General features: G+C 36.7%; 1 long non-coding RNA gene across 1 annotated transcript in view; it reads left to right on the top strand.

Moving 5' to 3' along the window:
- The window catches only part of LOC310901716, a 112,333-nt gene extending 90,123 nt beyond the window's left edge, over positions 1-22,210 (top strand). The window contains exon 3 of the long non-coding RNA XR_014586065.1: positions 21,639-22,210. This is a non-coding gene — a long non-coding RNA (uncharacterized lncRNA). The remainder of the gene's footprint in view (positions 1-21,638) is intronic.
- The last annotated feature ends 429 nt before the right edge of the window (positions 22,211-22,639 follow it).

The raw sequence follows: 22,639 nt of genomic DNA, 5'->3' as shown, positions 1-22,639 counted from the left end.
ACAATCCTATTTAATTAAAAAAGGTAAAACCCCCTGTTTTTTTCTGAACATAAGAATTGAACAGAAGATGCATTAACTCCTTACAGTTCTCAGCTTCTTTCAAACCATATGTAACCCCAAATCATTCCCTGTCACATCATCAATATTTCTGCGGCTGTGGGAGCAGCTTCCAAGCTGCTTTCTGAATTTCCTTTCTTTCACTTTCTGCAGTTCCTGTTATTCACACCCAAAAATGTCTGCTTTCAACCTAGTAGTTTCAGGATATGTTAATATTCAGGAAAAGGCTATGAAGCCTCATAGGCTGACATGGACCCCCAGTCTCACCTTGTTCTCAGTGGTGCTCCTCTGGTTTTAGCCTGAGAGCACCTCTGAGGGTTGAAAAATGTTGATGGAAGCCGGCAGAGGAGCTCTGGAAGTACCATATAGAAATGACACAGGTAGCTTTGAGAAATAAGTGGAGGTTGAATTGCTGTTTTGCCTAAGGGGGATTAAGTTCAATGAACAGCTAATGTTCTATTTTGAGGGTCTGTGTGGATTTAAATGACTTAGAAGGCTCTGTCTCACCCCCTGCATGTGGATAAATTTGAGAGTGAGGAAAATTTGGATGAGTTTAAAATTAAAACTTAATGAAGATGAGAGACCAAGGGGGACTTTGCAGTCAACAGTCCCTTTGATAACAACAGTGACTGTGAAAACAAGATTTGTCCTTTAAATTGCTTAGATAATAATTAAAGTAAAAAGAATATACTACACTAGAAGTGATTGCAGGCTTTCTACCTAAAACAGGAAAGTTTTATATTGTAAAATAAACTGGTCAAATCATATGTAATCATTTACTCCAGAAAGGTCCACCTCTTTGTCAGTCTTTTTGTTTCCATTTCAAAGCTGTCTGCAAGTGCAGCAAGGTAGTCTAAAATGTTTGGAAGCGAACCTATTTGCTGCATTCACAGAGGGGTGGAAGTCTATGGGTGGAAGTGGGCTTTTCAAAGTGGAAACAGGTATTTTCCTTGCTGGGAATTATAAAAACTAAGTAACAACCCTGTTGTAATTACAACAACAACAACAAAAAGTTTTGTTTTAAATCATTAGTTTTGGGACGTTATTCATAAGAGTACAATTGTTATTTTATCAGGAAAGGAGTAGATGTTAAAGGAGCCACTTTTGTTGATTCAAAGCTTTAGAAGATAAATCTTTTTGCTTTGGTGCCTATAAGAAGAGGGAAAGGAGACTTTAACATTCATCAGTGTAGAAAATTTATACATTTCCATCTTCTCATTGCTTCAAAAATGATTCTTATTAGGGACCCATGGCTTTTAAAACTGGGACATTCAATCATTTACTCTGGCATTGTGTCATACAGATCATGGAATTTCGTCTTACATTAAACCTGTTTATGTTAAACCTGTATATCTTCTGAATAGGTCTCTAGTCTTGATCTGAAGCCGGCAAGACAAGATAAATTCATACTTTTTCTATGGTAGTATGCTCCAATAATCATTTATCCATATAAATACAAATATATCTTTCTTCTTAAACATGTTAATCCCCAAATTTTCACAGAATCATATAATTATTTAGGTTGGAAAAAATTCTAAGATTATCAAGTCCAACTATTAACCAGTCACTGCCAGGTCTACCACTAAACCATGTCCCTAAACACCACATTTACGCTTCTTTTAGATAACTCCAGGAATGGTGACTCAAACACTTCCTATGGCAACCTGTTCCAATGCTCCACAATCCTTTCAGTGAAGATTTTTTTTGTCCCCTAATATCTAATGTAAACCTCCCCTGGTGCAACTTGAGGCCATTTCCTCTTGTCCCATTACTTGGGAGAAGTGACTGACTCCCACCATGCTACAGCATCCTTTGATGTAGTTGTAGAGAGCAATGAGGTCTCCCTGGAGCCTCCTTTTCTCTAGGATAAATAGCCCCAGACCCTCAACTGCTTCTTATCAGACTTGTTCTCTAGACCCTTCACCAGCTTTTTTGCTCTTCTTTGGACATGTTTCAGCACCTCAATGTCTTTCTTGTAGTGAGGAGCCTAAAACTGAACACAGTATTTGAGGTGTGTATAGCCTCACCACAACTTTGATCCACAATTTCATTACAAAACTAGAGAGCTCTTTGCATTCTTCTCCTTCTATCCATTTTTGATGGCTCTGTTTTCTACCAGAACCAGAGAGTATTTGTGTGGGGAACTTTTGAGGTTGCATTATGTCACCACAACAGTGAGGGATAGCTAAAGGTTTAGCATTAATTTGTTTTATGGTTACATGTAATTGTTTACTGAATTGCTTGTTACTCTTGAAGGGCGAAGTCATTAACTTCAGCATAGGTACAAACCCTGGCCGAATTTTTGGCCAGAAATCTCATCTTTGTGTGACTTTAGGAACAGTGCTTTTAGGTAAAATAGAAATAACAAGGGAGTATCACATGAAAAAATCAACAACCAGTGATTTATTTTTCTTAATTTTGTTAGGCACGGTGTCCTGTGCTCTGTCCAGAGCTCTACCACAGCTGTCCAAGTTCTAGGAGAAACCTAAGGGTGTAACACTGATTTCCTCTTTATGTGCTGGCTCGTTTCTTTCATTTTTTAGATTACTTTTCTGCTTCTCTTTGTGATCCATGCATGGTTCTCAAAAGTGTGTCTGTACTAAGGATTTGTTACTTATAACTGTAGTGTCAAGCATGGCTGTTAATTATTTTTGCTTCTATCAGTGGTGACAGAAGCCTTTATCACCTTCCTTGAATTATGTTTTCCAAAAGAATAGTATAGTTTTTTTTTCCTATATGTACTTTTTTTTTCTTCTTTTTTCTTTTCCGAGTACCCTACTAAATTCTCTCTCCCTCTCCCCTCAATGAGATTTTATTCTGTTTTTGGGTCTTGTCAGACTATATAATTGAAGGGCTTTTGGGCTGTCATGTTTGCTGTTTTGATTTTTGCTGGGGTTTCAATAAGGAAAGCCACATTAGAAGTCATATTTATATTCAGATCAGTTATTGTTCATTCAGTCTGTAAGAGTAAATGTATTCCTGGCACAGGACTTGTTAAAGCTTTCACTTCTGGTGAGGTCTGTTTTTTTATTTGTTTGTTTTCAAGTGAAATAGTCTTTGGCAAAGGAGAGGTGTCTTTCTAATATCTAAAGTTTTTTCTACTTTCAGTCATTAAAGCCGAGAAACTGAAACTTGTACAACTCTGCCAAGAAACCATGTATAATTACAGCTTTGGTTACAGCCTATTGTGGCTGCCGGTGAGCGTTAAAGTAGACTTATACACCATCTCCACCATGATTTAATTTCCACATAACTGCATAAAATTGAAGAATAATGAAGTTCTAAATAGAAAGAAAATTAAATTTAATCCTCTATTATGTTTTTTTTCCTAATTGAGAAATTAATTGGCTCCTTCTCTCTTCAACTTTATTTCTGGTTCTTTCTTCATTTCCGCTTTTTGTGATTTATTATTATTTTTAATATATATTTCTTTCTATTTTACTAGCAATTCAGAGCCATTAATGATGAGCATGTTATAGTGGTTAGTCCTATTCCAGCTGGTGGTGTCAAAAGTCAGGTCATCAATTGGTTCACATGTCTACTTCCAGTGAAAGAGTGTTTACTGGTGCCACTATTGGTAAATTTAATATTTATAGGCAAGTAAAAGAAAAAGAAAACTGTGCATGTTTTTCCTTAATCCTGACCTGTATTTAGTTTTCTTTTACCCTGTGTACTATAATTCACTCTCTTTATCCCTAAGTTCCAGGAAACGGTTGTTGAAAGATAATGATGGGAGAAAAAGTAACTACTTTTTTAGTGCAGAATCAGAAACCTTTTGTCTTCTCGTCTCTACAGCCTTTCCTGGTTTAGGTGTAAAAATATAAAACTTTCAAAAAAAAAAAAAAAAAAGCAGGACAGATCACTGGTTTGCATTTTTCATTGTTTCCATCATGGAGCAGCTTTTCATGATGACTTCAAATGTTTCTACATTTTCAGTAACTTTACCTTCCAGTAAGCTTCCTAATGATATGCTATTTAAGAAAACAAAAGGAATGGGTGATGGTATAAGTAAAGTATTTAGATCTGCATTTACTACAGTCAGATGCAGTGCTAGCTCATGATGAAATTTAAGGTTTGCTTTTCAGTAAGAACTACTTCAGTAGGCTGTTTTTAAAGATTCTTGTAATTTTATGAAGGGGAAGTAGTCTTTTGCCACTTGTTCAAGTTATGCTGTTGCACAACTTTGAACAGAGACTGAAATGAAAAAGAGCTGCAAAAAGCTGCAAAAAGCATTAGAGTAGAACTTAAAAGATATGACGTCTTTGGACTTGTCTTCTGTGTAATGTTACCATCCTTGGCGCATAAGACAGCTGAGTTATTTTAGTCAATAAGCCAGTAGGGGCAACATCTTCATCTTAAAAGGTGCTGAAGACGTGTTAAATAATAAGGAAAACCTACTAGCAGACTTCTTTATAGGAGTCAAGGTATGATGTGTTCACTAATTAAAAAGGTCTCTGTTTTGTACTTCTTGGGCTTGGCCTTAGAGGTAGTTGAATTACAGTACAGCCAGAGATTTCCAAATTCTATCGGCACCTACACAAGAGGACGAGACACCATTTTTCTTGCTTATTCACTGAATTGAATGTCAACCTCCGGCCATTCTTCTGGTCCTCACTTTAAAAGAATGCTAATTACTTTCTAATTGCAGCAAGCTGGCATCAAATCAGTCTCTACTTAGAGGAAATTTTCATGCTTGTCAGACAATAAAAGACTTATGTGTTGATGAACTCCTTTGATTCTGCTTAAAATTTACACATTGAGATCTCCTTTAAATTATGATTTTCGTTAGAGGAAAAAATATATATATAGGAGTATGTTTTGTAAACCTATCTAATTATATTTTGGTAGCAGTTACTGGAAGATGCTTAATTCATCTTCTCATGAAATGAACAACTCTGGAAAATGTCTCCCTTCTTAATTTGATGCTTACCTAATGACCAAATACAGGAGGAGTTCTTAAAGGAGAATATTGGCAAGAAATCAAAATGGTACCCAAAGTAAGAGCAGGGTCCTGTTATGCATACCCTGTATAACCATGGAATGAAAAGTTTCTTTAAAAAAATATCTAAAGCACTGGCACCTTGGACAAGATGATCATTGCATGTGGGAGGAAGGAAAATGGAAATCAGACAGCTTTTACCTAAACTTTCTAAAACAAAACAAACAAACAAAAAAAGCTGTGAGATGAGGTGATATCTTGATGCAAAATACAGATCTGGACTTATGTCTTTGGTATTCTAGGCCTGGTATTTTAACAGGTCTAGTGTGGAGAAATTTACAAACCTGGATTTAGAATTCAAATACACAAACTCTACTGTGGGTCTTTGAATCCACAGATTTCTAATTTTCCCCCACTTTATGCTCCTGAATTAGTTCTTGAGCAGTCAGAGGTCTGTAGAGGGTCCCTGCCTCACCAGTGGAGATGCTGATTGTAAAGCTTTCTCTGCTCTTTGTTTATTCCAGGCTTTTTCAGTTGTTGCTAGTCCTTATATATCTTCCCTCCCAAAACTTCTTTACTTGTATTTTGCTGAATTTCTCTTTCTGTTAGCATAATATGTAAAATTTGGGGAAACTCATGAAAACGTCTTAATTCCTTGTGTCTTTTACAGAAGCTCTTAACTTTGTTTTCCTTGCACATTTCCAAAAAGAATTTTAAGGTGTAGAAGTCTGTCTGAAAAGTCTGCCCTTGTATCTTTGAGTAATTGGAATATTTAAAATCATGTACAATGCAGAGTCATGCAGTGTGGTCTAGTGCACAATTAACATCTGCTGAGTACTTTATTCCTCTGGCACATCTCCAATGCATGCTGAGGATGTGAGCTCAGCATAAGTCAAACAATTTGTCCAAGTTCTTCGACCAGGGAACAATGCCTTATGGAACACTTGAACAATTATATACATTTATGTAGTGGGCATTGATGATGACTAGTAAAATAAGCATTTTGTGACTACTGTGGAATACCTCTGTAAATACTTCCTAGTACGCTCATATATTGAAATTACTGGATACTGGCATGTTTACATTTGTCAAAGTGCCTAGTTCATTAGCAGAAAAGAAAAATCAATACATTGAGGGCAAAGGAAGAAGGAGAACCACATAATAATAACATAGATCTAACTGCTAATTTTAAAATGAGGGAGAATTTGCTGGGTTTAGATTTCATTATGTTAATAAAACTGTATCTCATTCATTTTGCTCATTTTTATGCTCATTCACCTTCACATAAAGCTCTTACATGAATTTTTATGTTCCACCCATGCTTGAAAAAATGCATGTTTTATTAGGTAATATGCGTAACAACTATTAAGCATTCTGTAAAGAAGTGGGAATTGTCCCAGTCACTGCAGTAATCTTATTGTGAGCAATAACATTTTTGACAGTGGTCATGGATTGAGCTTCTGCAGCAGTTTCTTTTTCGGGTTACTTCAAAGAGTTTGAAACTGAATGTTTCCAAATAGAGAGAAACAATAATTGTGCTGCTGAGCATCAATTCAGTTGTTAGAATTGCTGCATTATTTCAGTCCTTAAAAATATTTACTGCGCTAGGTGAAGTAATATCATGGAGATCAGGTGGAATGCTATGGAGGATTCCTGTAAAGTATGGTTAGATATTTTATATTTTTGCTTTTATTTATTTATTTATTTTTTTAATTTACGTTTAAGACTAAAGAGACATTCCTGACTATGATAAGGTAAAGGGATATTAACATAGCTGTATACTGCCACAATAATGTAACAAAAATCTCTTGTAAAATGATGTCCCAATGGTTAGAGGATTGGATATTCAAAAACTAATTCTTAATTGCTTCAATTTCCATTTTGTTTGGGTAGAACTCTTTATATATATATACATATATATATTGTTTTCTTTTTTTTTTTACACTGCTTTCGCTGTGTAAATCTATCACCAGCAATCTTGAAATAGCTATGTGACTGCTCCCAACTACTGGAGACGTCTGACTGCTGTGTATGTGATGCTTCAGCACAACAGCAATTCAAAGGCACGTGAAAATTCACGCCACTCCTGCAATGTAGCACTACTTGACATGCAGTGAGGTCATCAGAAAATTTATTCTTTGGTTTTCTCTATTTAATATGACCGGAAGCACCAATTTGGAGTTTTCTGAGCATGTGCAGGGGGAGGAGGGAAGGCTTCATTTTCTGCCCGCAGGTTCAGCAGCCAGGGGACTCCTTGGGACAAGCCATAGTCTGGTTCAATTCCAAGCTCTGGGCCCTGGGCACGCATGAGAGTGGGACACCATGTGCTGGTTTTGCTTTCCCTCCAAAAGGGTGATGCAATGACTGTAATTATAGACATCCTCAGGATGACCATAAAGGCCTAATCCAAAATTTACAGCTCTCAGTGACTTTGACTGGCTTTGAACTGGGTCCTTGGAGAGAGATTTTATATTTAGGCAGAAATAGAGACTTAGAAATTCACACTGGTAACTTTAAAGGATTTTAAATAGATAATTTTCCTGGCCTAATCCTTTGATCGTGATTCCCTGTTTGCAGATCTTCACTCGGTTTTTATCAAATTACACATCTTTTACTCTTTTTTTTTTTTTTTTTTTTGTCTTTTCTAGGCTACCTTCAGGATACCAATGATTTCTGACTTGGTGCTGTTTTTTTTTTTTTTTATCTTTAAGGAATTTATCAGTAGTGCTGCCAGCTGTCATAGTTGTTTTAATCTGATGAATATACTGATTGGTTTTGGTTTTAATTGTTGATAATAATATTTTATTTAAACTGTTAATTATACTCCCAATACCATCAGTTGTCTTCCTTTCCTTATTGCATGTCTGCATGCAGTATTGAGACTGCATCTCAGCGTTGTAGCTTCCAATTTCTCTCTGTAATCTCTAAACCAATTTGAAATCAAAATATGTTGGTACATATGTGCTTCATTACATAATGGACTTCCAGAATTTCATTAGCATCTGGTGTGTTGCCTAGTGTTGTCTTGAAAAGCTAATTAAATAATATGCTATTATGAATAGATATATTTTATTTTTTCTTACCAATAGAATAGGGTGCTACAGGAAAGAAATAAGTGAATGATCAAGGGCATCAATGTGTTTTTTATTTATCTCTTCTGTACTCTCTTTTAATAGTAACAATCGCCACAGTAGCCAGACATATAAATGCCTAATTTTGAGATGCAGTGAACTTAAAATAACTCCAGGAGAATTTAGTTGTATCTGCAGCTGCTCAACATTCTGAGTTGGACTATATCTAAAAGGACTATTTCCTAATGTTAAAATAAGCTAATGCATCAGCTGTTTATTTTATTTTTATTTTTTATTTTATTTTATTTTTATTTTATTATTTTTATTTTTTATTTTATTATTTTATTAAATATATGCCGTATAGCCTGATTACATTTTCTGTGCACATTGCCTACCAACAGCAGTGGTGTAAATCTTTGAGTTTGTTGAATGATAGAAGACTGCATGAGATGAGCCTGGATTAACTCATCCCAGTGACTACCATAGCAGGCTGTACTGACTTTAAAAGGATGGCGCTGGGATGTGTTCAGTTTCCACTGAGATCATCCTTAATGAGTTATGTCACGTAGATCTGGACTTAAATCACTCTGAAGGCCCAGAGGGACTTTCAGCTTATGTCAGTGAGCACCTCCAGAGGTCAGTAAATCCATCCTGTTTCCACAAAAGTAAAAACAACTTAATCTAAATCTTCCTAGGCCAAATGGTGTTTTAATCTCCCCTTGAAAGACTCTAGGATTTAGGCAGTCTCATCTAGTACTTCAACCTTCCTTAAATTTAGGGAACTCATATATATAATCAATATGCTTTTTCTAAACTTAAGCAAATGTAATTTTATTGACCTTTCCTCAAAAAGTTCTTGTGGACTGAAAAATCTGGACTTCTGTTTTTTTTCTTGTTGTTATTATGGGATAATCCCATGTGAAGGTCCCGAGTTCATCTATTTTATGCCTAATATACATCTTGTGTTTAATACCCACAAATGTTAAAAAAGGAGGCAATAACATTACCCTTACTATCAAGGTCTTCTGAGGATACATTCATAAAAGAGTATGCATCACTCTAATAATAAGAGGCTTTTAAGCACCTAAAATACTCAGAAAGACATGTATGTAATAACCATCATACCAAACAGTAGGCTTACTTTGCATTTTATGCACCCTTTATAAAGGAAGTTATGTACTTATCATTATGGTATTTGTTTACCTCTTTGATATAAAATTGTTTTACTGCTTTCTTGTGAGAGGTAAGAGTGAGGATCCCACAGCATTTGAGCAGTTATCACCAAGGACTGCAGTTGTCAGCAAGGACTGGAAGGGAAAAGGCAGGTTTTACTCCTGGCATGCTGCCGAAACTCCTTTCTGCAAGCAGAGACAAGGACTCCTGTCTCATGTCAGTTGTTTTCTCCCAAAATGAAGAGAGGCTTTCTTAGTGGTGGATTCAAGACCCCTGAGTAAGAAACGCTGCTGATTTGCTTGGGTGCCAGGTTCCCCAGTGCGTGGGTGCTTGGAGGAGTGAAAGCTGAGTGTAACAAAATGCAAATTCTACTTCAGTCCCTTGACACCTGTTGAAAAAATTTGCTCTGCAAAGGTATAGATCTAGTTTTAAGTCAAGGATAAATGCAGTGTTTATGAAAGGCAAGAAATATGCACAAAATGGAGAATGAGCCTGACCTACCTGAGGTTTTCCAGACATTCCCATCTTCTTCATTCATTGGCTTTTATCAGCTGCTATAATGCAGTGAAATACCACATTTTCTGGATTCACTTAGGAGAGTGGGGTACCTAGGTATTTTAGTAAATATTGCCTTCCTGGTGGGAGACACTGGACCTTTCTTCTGAAACTTGTCAAAACCTACAGTTGCTCACAGAAATCCTGGTGTGCTGGACCATGTCGTGCCTTAATGAAATGACAGACACAGACATCTACCATGCTATTGAGTGGTTGCTCTGAGGTAAGGATTTGTTCCAAGGTCACTGGGCAAAAAGCTTTTAGATCAGCCTGCTATGTTATGGGAGACCCTGTTTTGTGATTTCTGTTTTGCACTTCTATTTTGCAATCGGTGCTGCATAATCTGGCCGTTCTTCAATGATATCAAAGAACCAAAGAAGCAACAGATGAACTGGAACAAAGAATAATAATTTAAAAACTGCAGAAGTTCCTTGTTGACTGATTGAATGTCCTTTATGAAATGCCAACCTTGCTGGCATCTGAAGTCCAGTACCCTTTTGGCATTACAATAAAAGAGCAAGAACTAAACAAAAGGAAGAATAAGGCAATACAATTCTCTTTGTTCCTTAGCAATACCATGAGGTTATACCTTGGCTGAAAGACACAGAATTATCAATTGCAATGCAACAGTGTTTCTGGCTGAAAAATCCTGTGTTCCTTGGGTGTCAGAGGGCACACTGCAGTAGTTTGTAATACATCTCTCAGTAAACAACACTGATAGCGCACAATCCTTCCAGGCTCCCCGAGCAGCTTTGATGTCACTCTAATAGGACTGAGAAATTGTGCCAGGCAGTTACTGTGGTGAGAAAATGGACACGCTTCTTCAACCCTTCTGTTTGAGGAATCTCTTCTGAATATCTGAAGTCTCAGTGTAAACTGTTGAACCGTAAATGAGGTTTAACAGGTATTGCTAATTAGCCATATTAAATGTAACTTATCAACTATATGTAGGTTGTTTTATTTGTGTTCAGGAATATAAATACTTTCAGACCACTCTTTCAGGTGGAGTCAGAGGGATTATTATGGAAGCTAAATATGGAGGTATTTGATATTTTTTTGAAATGAAATTAAAAACGCTTTTAAGTTTGCCCTGAAATAACAAGAACCCATCTGACAGCTGGTAATTCATCACTAGAAGGCATATAGAACAGATGGGATTATATCCATTTGTTGTCAGCAAATGATACAAAACCAAATACATTACTGCAATGAAAACATGGAAGAATATTGTTTCTAGACTTTTAGACAAATTTGTCTCAGCAGCAGTTCCATGTCATCAGTTATCTTTCTAGTTAAGGATGCATTCTGTTCTATCAGATACTGGATACTTTTCATGAATAATTCTGAAAATTCAGAACAAAAAGTGTTAAAGAATGGAATTTTTCCACTTTTCTAATTCCAGTGATTTATTGCAGTTGAAGATACAGTTTTACTTGGTATAGATTGTTTTTCAAAAACTTTTTTTGATGTATTTCAACTGTTGTCAGTTTTCCTGCTTAGACTTCCTGAATATCCCAGTTGATCCACACTTCCTGACAAAGATCAGTTTTAAACTAACGATGCTTAGTTGATTGAAGCTATTGGAGTACCACTGGTGTCTAGAGTTATTTGTCACTAACAGGAAATTACTGTCCATCTCACAGAGCAACGTTTCTACCACATTTGCACTATTCCTGCAATTCCCCAAGCTTGCACTTTGCTAGCCCTCTTGGGTTATGAAGTGACCCCAGGGCTAGATCTGGCAGGCAGGGCCATTGCCAATGATTTTTCAGTATTTCTCTCAACACAGCTTCTTTTCCTTGCTGTACTCAGAAGCTAATGTCTGATTTCAGATACAAGTGCCATAAGAATATATAGTTTTCACATACTTTGAATAGTTCAAATCCAGCTTTGTGGGTCATATTTTCATACTTGCTATACAAACTATAGTCAATAATTTAGGCAAACAGAATTGAACTTAAACATGGCAGTCAGCTGTTTTGTCTGCTTACTGGCATTTACCAATAGGTATATCCCTAAAGGAACAAGAGGGATTTTTTTTGTGCTTGGGTCTCTAGACGCCAGACTGTCTGCGGTTGAGTGCAGATGGCATTATGATGTAGAAGTAAGTCACCTTGCTGGTTTTAGGAACTTACTGCTTGTGCATCTATTCTGCCAACTGGTCTCTGAGCCTTTTCTCTGACACTGGAAGGATATTGGCAGTGCAGCAGATTTCTGCAGTGCCCCCAACAGCCCACCACTAGCCCTGAGTTTAAAATGTCTTAAATTAGTGTCATAATTTAAATGTGCCTAACAGGAACTTTGGGTTATCTGGATATGCTGGAGCTTTCTGATGCCCTAGAAATAAAGGAAAATCAAGCTCTTAATTAGTCTCAACACATGTCTTAGTCGATTAGCCGCTGGTGGAGGTAACTCTACTCTACTAAAACTAATGTGTTTAGACACCTTCTGTAGTAACTGGGGAGAGATAGGAGACAAAACAACTACATTAGGCTCCTGATCTGAATTGCTCTCTAGAGAAACTTGTCTCTTTCCATTAAGCAAATAGGAAGTGTGGCATTACTAGACTCATTGGATGAAGTTGGCTTTTCTACATGCTGCCTGGCTTCTTCCCCATCTCCTTTCTGCCCAAGCTGGTGTTTCCCTCCCCAAGCAGAAACTGGGCATGGCCTGTTCAATGAATGAAGCCATGGGAATATGCTATGTTTTGCTCTGCAAAAGTGACACAGTAAATTTATCTTAATTTCATGAGTGTATATTTATTTCACTAATAACAAATGGAACCATTCTGTACTGTGCCAAGCAGATTTACTTTTGCAGAAGTTGATAGCCCAAAACTTGTCTTTTCAAGATACATAGTGATGCATGTTTGAAATATTATGATTATAAATGAAAATCCAAAGTAAAAATTAGCAAGCTAGTCTAATTTATTAAACCTGTATTTAGATTTTACACACACCTGCTGTTGGATCAATTACTACTGAGCTGTGTTCACTGTAGTATTGTAAATTCAGTGTACTGATTAATTCCACTCTGCCTAGAATGGGCCTAAAATGCAGGTGAACCAATTGTGATTTCTTGTTGGTTACTTTTTATCTAATATTACAATTTTACACATGGTTTAAGAACAAAATGTGGTTAGGTAGGAAGTCATCTTCATTTCCAAGTAATTCTGAGAAAAAAACAAGTCTTTCAATTACTTTGCACTGCCTGCAGAAGTTAATTATTTCCATTTTAGAATAACTGATATGTAATTAGTTTGTTTTGCATCTTCCTTTGCTTTCACTTTGTCACTGGACTAGACCAGACTTCTAAGAGAAATGTGTTCTGTAATTATATTTTGCCCCTTTTTCAAAAACACAGTCATTGATGTTACAGTTTCTGTACAGTAATTTTATTAGCCAGTGGTGCTTGCCAGTTGGGGATCGGATTCTAGATGAGTTTCTCTACGTACATTTTTCTCAGGAAAAAAAATATCAACAAACAAAACTTATAGTTCTTTGATTTCTTGAGTATATGTTTGATCTAAATCCAAATCTGATCCAAACCTAACTGCTTAAAATATATCCTAATGTGATACACTGGACCAATTTTTTTCTTCAAACTTAAAAAAAATAGGTCTTGTTAGAGGAGATTTTGAGTATTGTTTTTCTAGAGTGTTTCAATAAAAATCAATTCCAGATAGGTTGGATAGATCATGTCCAGTACACAGATTTCATCTTAAAACTGAAGGTAAACATTTGTACGCTTTTTGAAAAAAAGTTATGGCATGTTCTTGATGTGTAAGACTTTCCTAGGCTGTTGCAAATGATGTGCTTGATGGGTTGTGGAAAGAGATGTCGTACACTTAGTTAATATACTTTTATAAGACTCTTAAACAGAAAATAACAATGTAGAAATTCACAATGATATGGACTAACCTTCTTCTGAAGGCTCACAGAGTGACCAGAAGACTTCTTATCAGATTTGGTAGGCTCTAGAAAAGTTATTTTGTCACTATAACACTACGCAGAAACTAAGATCTGGCTTTTCTTGCCAAATCTCTTGAAGATGCCATGAGTGATCTTGTGGAAATCCTTTATCTGTCATGTATTAAATGGTATGGTTCTTTGTTTAGTTACATTGTTGACAATGGGAATAAAACATAGGCATTTTACAGACGTGTGAAGGTAATGTCTCTTTCTAGCAGCAGTTCTTTTCACTATGCATGTAGGCCTACCATTTCTTTTGATGTGGGCAGCTTGCTCGTTAGTATCCAAAACAAAAAAACAAACAAACAAAAAAAAACACAAACAAATAACAGTACTAGTAACGAGCAAATCTTAAATTTGGTGTAGCAGTTCTTAAGTTTAGTGTGAACTCAGTGTTACTGTAATTAGAAGTTCTCTAAACAATAAATCAATGAGTAGGTGTGGCATAAGATTCAATGCTATTTCTGTAAGGGAATACCTGCAATACAGTGTCTGTATATGATAGTATCCCAGAGCCTCTGAAGAAATCCATAATTTCAAAAGCAAAACAAATATGAGTTCTTTACTGGAATGGAAAATTCCAGCAAGGAGTTGAAGTGGTGTTAGCTTAGGAAATCATAAAATAGTCATTAAGTTGGCTTTAATCAGTTATAGTAAAAGAAAAGTAACTTCTTCCCAAAACTAATTTCAGCTACCCTGTTGATTCTATATGCATTCATTTCGTCATACCTTTTAGCTTCTCTATTTTTTGTGAGCATCTTCCAGCCTTTTATGATACGAAAACTAATGAAGGTAAATGAGAGGACTCCTGTGATGTTTGTGATGTTTTACAGTTGTGATGCCTTTCAATGAAGCAGTAATTACAGGATTTTTTTCCTAGGATACTGGGAGACTTTCAATAGAACTGACAAGTCTGAAAATTGGAAAGGTTTTCCTAAAGTGAGTAAACTATTTCAGAGTGAAATAACCATAATTGAAAATGTTCCGATTTCTAATTTTCCGTATGTTTGACTAAGCTTATTGCTTTCACTGCAGATATAGTCATAGTACTAGGAAGGCAACAAACATTTAAGAATTGTGCCTAGCCTTGAGAGACTCTGTTGTAAGGGATACACAGTTCCCACACCATCTGCTCCCCCCCCCTTTAACTACAGTAGTGGATGAGAGCTTCTGGTTGTTTCTCTGCAAATACATTTGATATATTTTCTGCATAAACACAGTGGAAACTTTTGTCCCTTGGAATAAAAACTGTGCATATGTTCTGTCTTGTCAAATATGGGATTTTCTGTAAAATTTTTCTTCTTGAGTTGTATTTCAAATATGTTCTTTTTTTTATGGTAATCTTTTTATTTATTTATTTTTTTCTTCTTCTCATTATTCTTATTCTTTCACAATTCTGCAAGGGTATTTACAGAATCTGTGCCAGTGTACAAATGAGTACTTTCAGGATTTGAGGAAGAGCATGTAAAAGAGGTTGCCTCTGTAGTGAAGTTCTTAAATCAGTTTTGTGGAGGTGAGACAGAGTATCAAAGGCTACGGAAATATGGCTCCTACTGGTTGTTTTTCCCTATTCTGGCCTAGTGAAACTTTTTATTTAACTTTTTTTTTTTAATTTTATTATTTAATTTTATTTATTTTTGATTGACAGGACAGAAGAAAAACAACTTCACCTATATAGTCTGCTAGTTTAAGAGGATCAGAGTTTAAGGGCTCCAGAGCAGAAGAGGGAATCAAATCCTGGTCTAGGATTCGACTCCTGCCCAAGGAGTACCCCAGTACCCCATGCTGCATTAAATCAGGCTACAGCAGCTTTTGGCTGTTGTCTGTTTAGTTCCTGCTTGGAACAGTTTCTCCTCCTCTCTGGGGTCTTCAATGACTCCATCTGGGTTCTGGACTGCAGCACTTAATATTTAAGCACCTAATTAGGTCTGTTTGTGAGTGAGATATTCAGGGTCACACACAGAGTCTGTGGCAGGGTTCCAGCGTGCTGATCTCACAGCACTCACACCAGTGAGAGGTAGTGGCATTTGATAGAGCTGGAAGCAGGTAAACTTGCTAAACAACTACTTTTGTTCATTTATAATTAATATAGCATACAAAAAAATTGATTTAAATTCTTTTATTTTGGCTGAAACGATCTTAACTGAATAGCAGTGTTTAACACCGGTGATCTCTGCAGATCTCTTCAAATGTGGGTAGTCACATTCACAGAGACATGTGTATCACAGAGCCACATACATTTCAATCCATCAATAACTTCACAGAAACCTAATAATTATTTTATTGTAAAACCTAATTTAATGGTAGAAGAGGGATGAAAGTATTAACCTCATGCAATAAAAAGGTACATTTTGCTTAAAATATTATTCTTTAACCAACAGAATATTAGCTTATAAACCCAATGTAAAATTCACATTGGTGATGTTGGAAATTGATGGCTCTGCAAGATTGGTGATAAGGTCCTATATTTGTACAGAAAAGGATTCTCAATTATTCTCTGCTGTTGTTACTATTAGACTTTTTGTGGTATTAACAAGAAATTTTTCTCTAGTAGAGTAGTGAATTCAAAAGGCCTTCCTGGCATTGTCTGCCATTTTTTTTCTTACCACTACTTAGTTTCATTTCTCTCTTAAATCTCCTCCATCATTAATCCTATGTCTCACACATTGGTATTAAGTGTCTTTGATGATATGCCTACAAAGGACAGTGTAGCACTGCTTGCTTACAGCACAAGCTACTCATAGCTTGAATGAGCTGGGCTAGCTCAAATGATGGGACACAGTATGACACTTACTGGGTGTCATCTATTGTATTCTGCCTCTCATTAGGACTTTTGTAGAACCAACTCTGCTAGTTTTCATTCATGCAGTACTGAGACAGGTAGAAATCCTCTTAATATTGTGTAAGAAAGATGCTGCTATTTTATAAATGCATAGAAAGACACGCTATTGAAAAAAGAAAAACACACATTTTTTCACATTTTAGAAGAATGTTATTTAACTAGAAAACATCAGAAGAAAGGAAAAGGACAAGGGTGCAAGAAATATGATGGAGTTTACAAAGTAGGCAAAGTTGTATTTAAGATTCTATTGAAATGCTGTCATGGACTTAGTATATCCAAATCATACTAAAGCTAGAAAAGATATTTAATGAGAAAAAGAGCATAGCTTAAAATAGATGTGAAAAGGATATAAATGTGAGGTAGTATGACATAAATTGGAGCAAGTTGAAATGAGTAACGGAGCAGAGCTGCTAACAGCAAATGAACGTTACTTGCTTTGGTCGCATGCTTGGGGGTGTCAGGATGAGGACAGAAGTAGGGAGAGGAAGAGGTGAAGAGATTCCATCAGTCTGGAAAACATGGATCGATCATGAAGATTTAAACTGGGATACATTTTGATAGAACAAGAGACCTTCTAGATTTCGGATAGATACTGCCATGTTGTGGTATTACCTAGTATGGTGTAATCCATGAGTCTGTCATGGATTTAGCTTTAGTCTGGCAGTCTGTCTAACCAGCACATGGCTTTTCTCACTCAACCTGGAGTAAAGGAAGGAAGGAGATGTTTGCTATTTGGCTTTACTATGTGAACCTTGATTGACTCTTGCACAGTTTCTAGCTGTGGGTAAATTTAGTTACACATCACTAGAGGAAAACACTCGATTAACTCCCAGTTTGTCCTTCATGATTCCTGCTGGTGGGGACCGGTATGGGAGTGCGGGCCCCCTCTCTCAGGCCATACAGTGTGCATTCCCTGTGTCAGCCCTTACTGAGTGACAGTCAGGTGAGTTGTTTGCTGCCTGATCTACATCTGAGGGTTGTTGCTCACTGGTTCCTTCTCATCTGCAGAAAACTCTGGGTGTTGGCTGCAGCCCTATCACAGGCACCAACTCCACTCTCAGTCCTCACGCATCTCATAAATGCCAGCATATTTTTGATGGCAAATATTTGTGCATTCCCTCCCTTGTCACAAAGTTTGTATTCTTTGTTCCGCGCAGCCACTTGGGTATGGATGGCGGAAAAAAGTAGGGCAATTCTTAACATCTCTTGTCCTGTTTGCAGAAGGTTACCTCCCACAACATTTCCTCACTCCTCTCCATTCTGATCACCGTACCTGATTTACCTGGTGAGACTAGTGTGGCTAACAGTGACATGGCAGACCATTTCTCCTATGAGCAGTGAAGGATCCTGATTTCTGCTCAGATGCTCCCAGTAGTATTCGTCTGAGTGAACAGGGCCAGCTCTGGCCAGCCACGCTCACCAGCTGATGCAGGAAAGCACTCTGTTTGTGATGGGATTGCTGTATCACTTGTCCTCCTTATTTCATCTAAGCATCAAGGCACAAAGTTATCATCGTCATTTAAATTGGATTACTACAGTCAGTGCATTTTATCATATCACTTCTAAGGCCCAGTGATGTGGAACACATTAATTGGCACTTGTTGGGATGCACAGAAGTTCTCAAGTGTACAAAAGATTTAAGCATCTTTCAAAAAGTAATGCCATGACCCAAAACCTCTTTCAAACTGCCAGAGAGCTTTAAAAGAGGCCATTCTATGAATAGAGTAATACTGGGAGATGAGGAGAAAAAGATGTATAAATAAATAAATAAAGTGAAATTGTTCTTCACTTTTGTTCATTGCAGTTACCAAAATCAATGTGTCTGCAAATGTAACTTGTCTCATAAATCATTAGGTCAGAAACCTGAACAATGTCAATGTGTTGTCACTATCCTATTAAATTAAATTGCTAACCAAGGTAATACTTAACAGCACATTTCACAGGGAACAATGTTTTAATGTATTGAGGATGCCTAATAAATATAGCAGCCGGCTAATACGATTTGAAGGCTTTAGACAGAAGAAATACTAGAGAGAGATAAAGGAGGATGAAAAGACATCTAGTCACTAGGGGTATAGTGTACTGAAATACTAGATTGGCATAATGAGAAATGTCCTACTAAATCCCTACCCAGTAATTGTCAAAGATGGGTTGATTGGATTAGATTTGGATCTGGCACCTTCAAACACAAGGGCGTAGGCAGACTTGCAGATAGCTGAGACTCTCACTTGAGCTACGAGAAAAGCTAAATGGCAAACTCTGAATCTTATTCTTACTGAATGTTCTCTGCAACAATATTTATAAAGGGTATGGACAGGCTGTCAGCTTCAGAAGAAAACAGGGCAATATGCTGATTTACACCAGCCAATAACCTAGTCCATCCCCAGATATTTTTAGATTAAACCATATTTCAGTTCTAAAGCTTGATGAAGTGCTCCACCTGAACAGTAATGTCCTTTGTGCTTTTATATTTGTCCAATATGGGAGTAGCTTTTTTTTTTTTTTGGCAAAAGACAAAATTTAAACACATTTCACACAGTCCTGATCCTCCTGTCCAGTGCTTTAAAGGGATGAGGTTTGAAGAACTCCTACTATTATGTGAGGAAGTAGAGAATAAATAAGCAGCAAGGTCAGGCTTCTACATGTACAGGTTGGTGTGTACCCAGTCCAAGTAGCAATCCAGGCCAGAGTAGTAGCATATAGCAGAAAACGTAAATTAATATATAATTTAGAATAAATTCTAAAAGTGTCTCACTATGAGATTCTCATTTCAATGATTAAACATACCTTTAGCCTTATTTTGGCTTTTTATTTTAATAAACAGTACATATTACGGCCCCTTCCTGCACTTTCCCTGTCTACAGCATTCCAGGTAGCATCCGTAACAGCAGAATGATAGCTCTCATTAAATGCTTAGATCTTAGGGCACTCGGGTGTTCATCCAGCATGTTAAAATGCCTAAAGATGGCACATGCACTCCAACATTACATTTGGCACAATAAAATGAAAACCTAGCACTGCTGGCCAAAATTCAGCCAAATGATGTTGTAAAAAGGTTTGTGCTAGGTACAACAGACATAACCATTGTCACATTTTTTTTGCCATTCTGCACAGAGGAACTTCTGTGGCTGTGTCTAACATTAACTATGCTACATGCAGTTCTTGGCTTCTGTGCTCTTCCCCAAGGAGAACATGCAAGTCAAATGGCAAAATTTGATCCCCCTCAAGCTGTAGGGAAAAAAGGAAGGCAGGATAAAAAGGCAATGAAGGAAAAGATTATTTTTAAGTAACAGGAGCTCATGGGCCCTTGCTTTCTGTTGTTTCACAAGAGGAAAGAGACAGTGAGAAAAAGGAGTTGGTGTGTGGTCATGGTCTGAGATCCTAGACAGAATCAGCTGAAACACAGAAGTGCAATCAGATTTAGTGTACTTTGCATATATGGATTTTACTTTATTATTATTATTTGATATAATTTATAATGCAAAATGTTGTCTAGCAATGGGATAGAAGTCCAACTGTAAGTTGAAGATAGTGTATTGTATGCACATTTTTGAAATATGTGGATATCTTCTGGTTTTAGAGGAAACTATAATCTTATTCTCTCATACTGTTATACTGTTATATAATGCTAATGACCGTGATTAGTTTTTGAATCTTATGGCTTGAGATAATCTTTATTTTCATTAGATATTTTATGGTAATTTTGAATTATGACATAAAACATTTGTTTTGCAAAGAAAAAAAGTGTCTATCTGAAACGCATGACAATTTATACTGAAGTTCAAAGCAATGTTTGTTAGGATACATTTTATGATTTGTTTTGCTAGGGGCAATGGTGGTGGTGCATTTTCTTCTAGCACTATCACCAGGCAAAAATATGTTCATGGCCTACCTGTTCTTCAGGTAGGGATGGGATAAGAATCATTAATAAGATGCACAAACAAGTTTTGATAAGTGTGGCTGTGTGGTCAGGTATCCTACCCTAGCGGGGTATATAAGAGTTTTATGGCTAACTTGAAATCCTGAAATACTGTTTCTTAGTGCAACACTTTCTCCACTAAAATCACATATTGACTAACCCTGGACTGCTTTCAGACATGAGAGCTGTCTCTATGTCTCCATGCATAGTGCAATACTTCTTACCTGTGATTTAAAATGGAGCTGTTTGCAGAGGTTTTTGCAGGCAGCACAGCACAAGACTCAACTTCCTCTGCTGTCATGCCAGTGACAATCACAGAGACAAGTGTACCCTGTCTATATTCACTCCTAAAAATGTCTACAGTTGCCTTTTAACAGTGGCAAGTCTAAAATAGTTGCTCAGTCGACAGAAAATGGTTTAACCTGGATATCAGACAAATGTTGTCATAAGATAATTTTATCGTTGTGCTTGTCCCTGTAGAAATTAAGAAGTTTCTGCTTTCCTTTTCATTTTTCATTCATTCCAGGCAAAGTTGCCTTGTTAGGTACTTCTGTTGGGGAGCCCTATTTCATGTTTCCTTTCATTTCCACTTTAAAGGTGATTGCATGTTTCCATATTTTTGTCCCTCTCTTTGCCAACTGCATTGATTTTCACGGTCGTGCCCTATTTCCCGCTTTCTAGCAGATTCTTGTCCACTGCTTCCATTTCTAAATCAATGTCTTTAATACTTCAAGAACTCATCAGTAAGAATGGCTATAAAATTTAGCCACTTCACTGACAGTTGTCTTTTGCTCATTGCTGAAAGCTACTTGTACTGACAATTTCCTTCAGATACTGTAAAGATTTTTTTTTTTGGTGTTGTCAGTATAAGGCAAACATTTTTTCACTTCTATAATTTCGTTGGAAATAAAATTCACAAATTCCACTTGTGAAACTTCTAACTAACCTTAAGGGCATTCAAAGACCCATTTGAAAATAATAAAACTTATCACAAGGTAAGAACCTTGTGTGACAGGACAGCATTCATCAGTCCTGTACATTACAGATGTCAATCAGATATTGACACTGAAAATAACAGCAACAACAAATCTCTTTCTATTTTTTTCACCAGGGCTCGTGGAAACAGATATTTGGACATCTTTAACCAGTTTCAAGCACAAACATACTGCCCAGAAAAGATAGGGGCAAATTGTACCATGGATGAGATCTGGTTTATTGGCTGCCAAATGAGTAACACTGGATTACAAGAAGAAATACTTTGTACCTACTGTATTCCAGTGGGATGACTCTCATCTCTTTCACTAAGGGTCATCTTTAGCTGAGTTACTTTCTGAACAATCTGGGTAGAGTCGTGACCACACTGAGGTCATTAGAAAAGTTAAATTAAATGTTCATGTTGTTGTACTGTATATTGTTCCATGTAGTACATGTATTATCAATAGTTATATATCAATTCATTCTGTGTTATTTATTTTTTTACTTTTAATGGGAGGAGAACAGAAAGAATTTTAGCATTAATAAGATAGCTGAATATTATATCAGTTTTCATTCACATGCAAAGTAAATATTCATTACCATCTCTGGCATGTGTAGCTCACTGTATAATGTTATAATATGCTTATATTATAATTACTCTCTTTTATAATTTAATATACTTACATTAAAGTGTAATTGCATATTCCAGTATGTAATTCATTTATTCTTGTTAAAATTATATTAGAATTATGTGCCCTAATCTATATATATTAGGGAAACTCTGAGACTGAAAAACTTGTCCTAATCATCAGCAGCTGTAGGAAAAGTAGCTGTCAATCTTTGCTTCTGACCAGGGAACAGGCTAATGAAGGAATCTAGTCTGTTGACCTGTGCAGTTGTCTTTTGAGATGGCAGGAAATCCCTCTTTTCTCTTCAATGGGGCAGAGCTGGGTAATTATATGCCTGCTTTTGACATATAGTGTGTGGAGACTCTGAACTATGGGCTGGTGGTTATTTCCAGAAGAGAGCCTCACGGTATAGGGAGAGCTGTGTTGGTCTGAATGGATGAGCTGTGCCTGTTAATGGAGCTGATTTGACCATCATTTGGAAGTTAACGTCTCTTTGTTTAGGACTTTG

This window comes from Anser anser (genome assembly GCF_964211835.1).
Source record: "Anser anser genome assembly, chromosome: 6".
NCBI classification, from domain to species: domain Eukaryota; kingdom Metazoa; phylum Chordata; class Aves; order Anseriformes; family Anatidae; genus Anser; species Anser anser.
The sequence above is the reverse complement of the archived record's forward strand: the minus strand, read 5'-3'. Positions and strand labels throughout refer to the sequence as shown.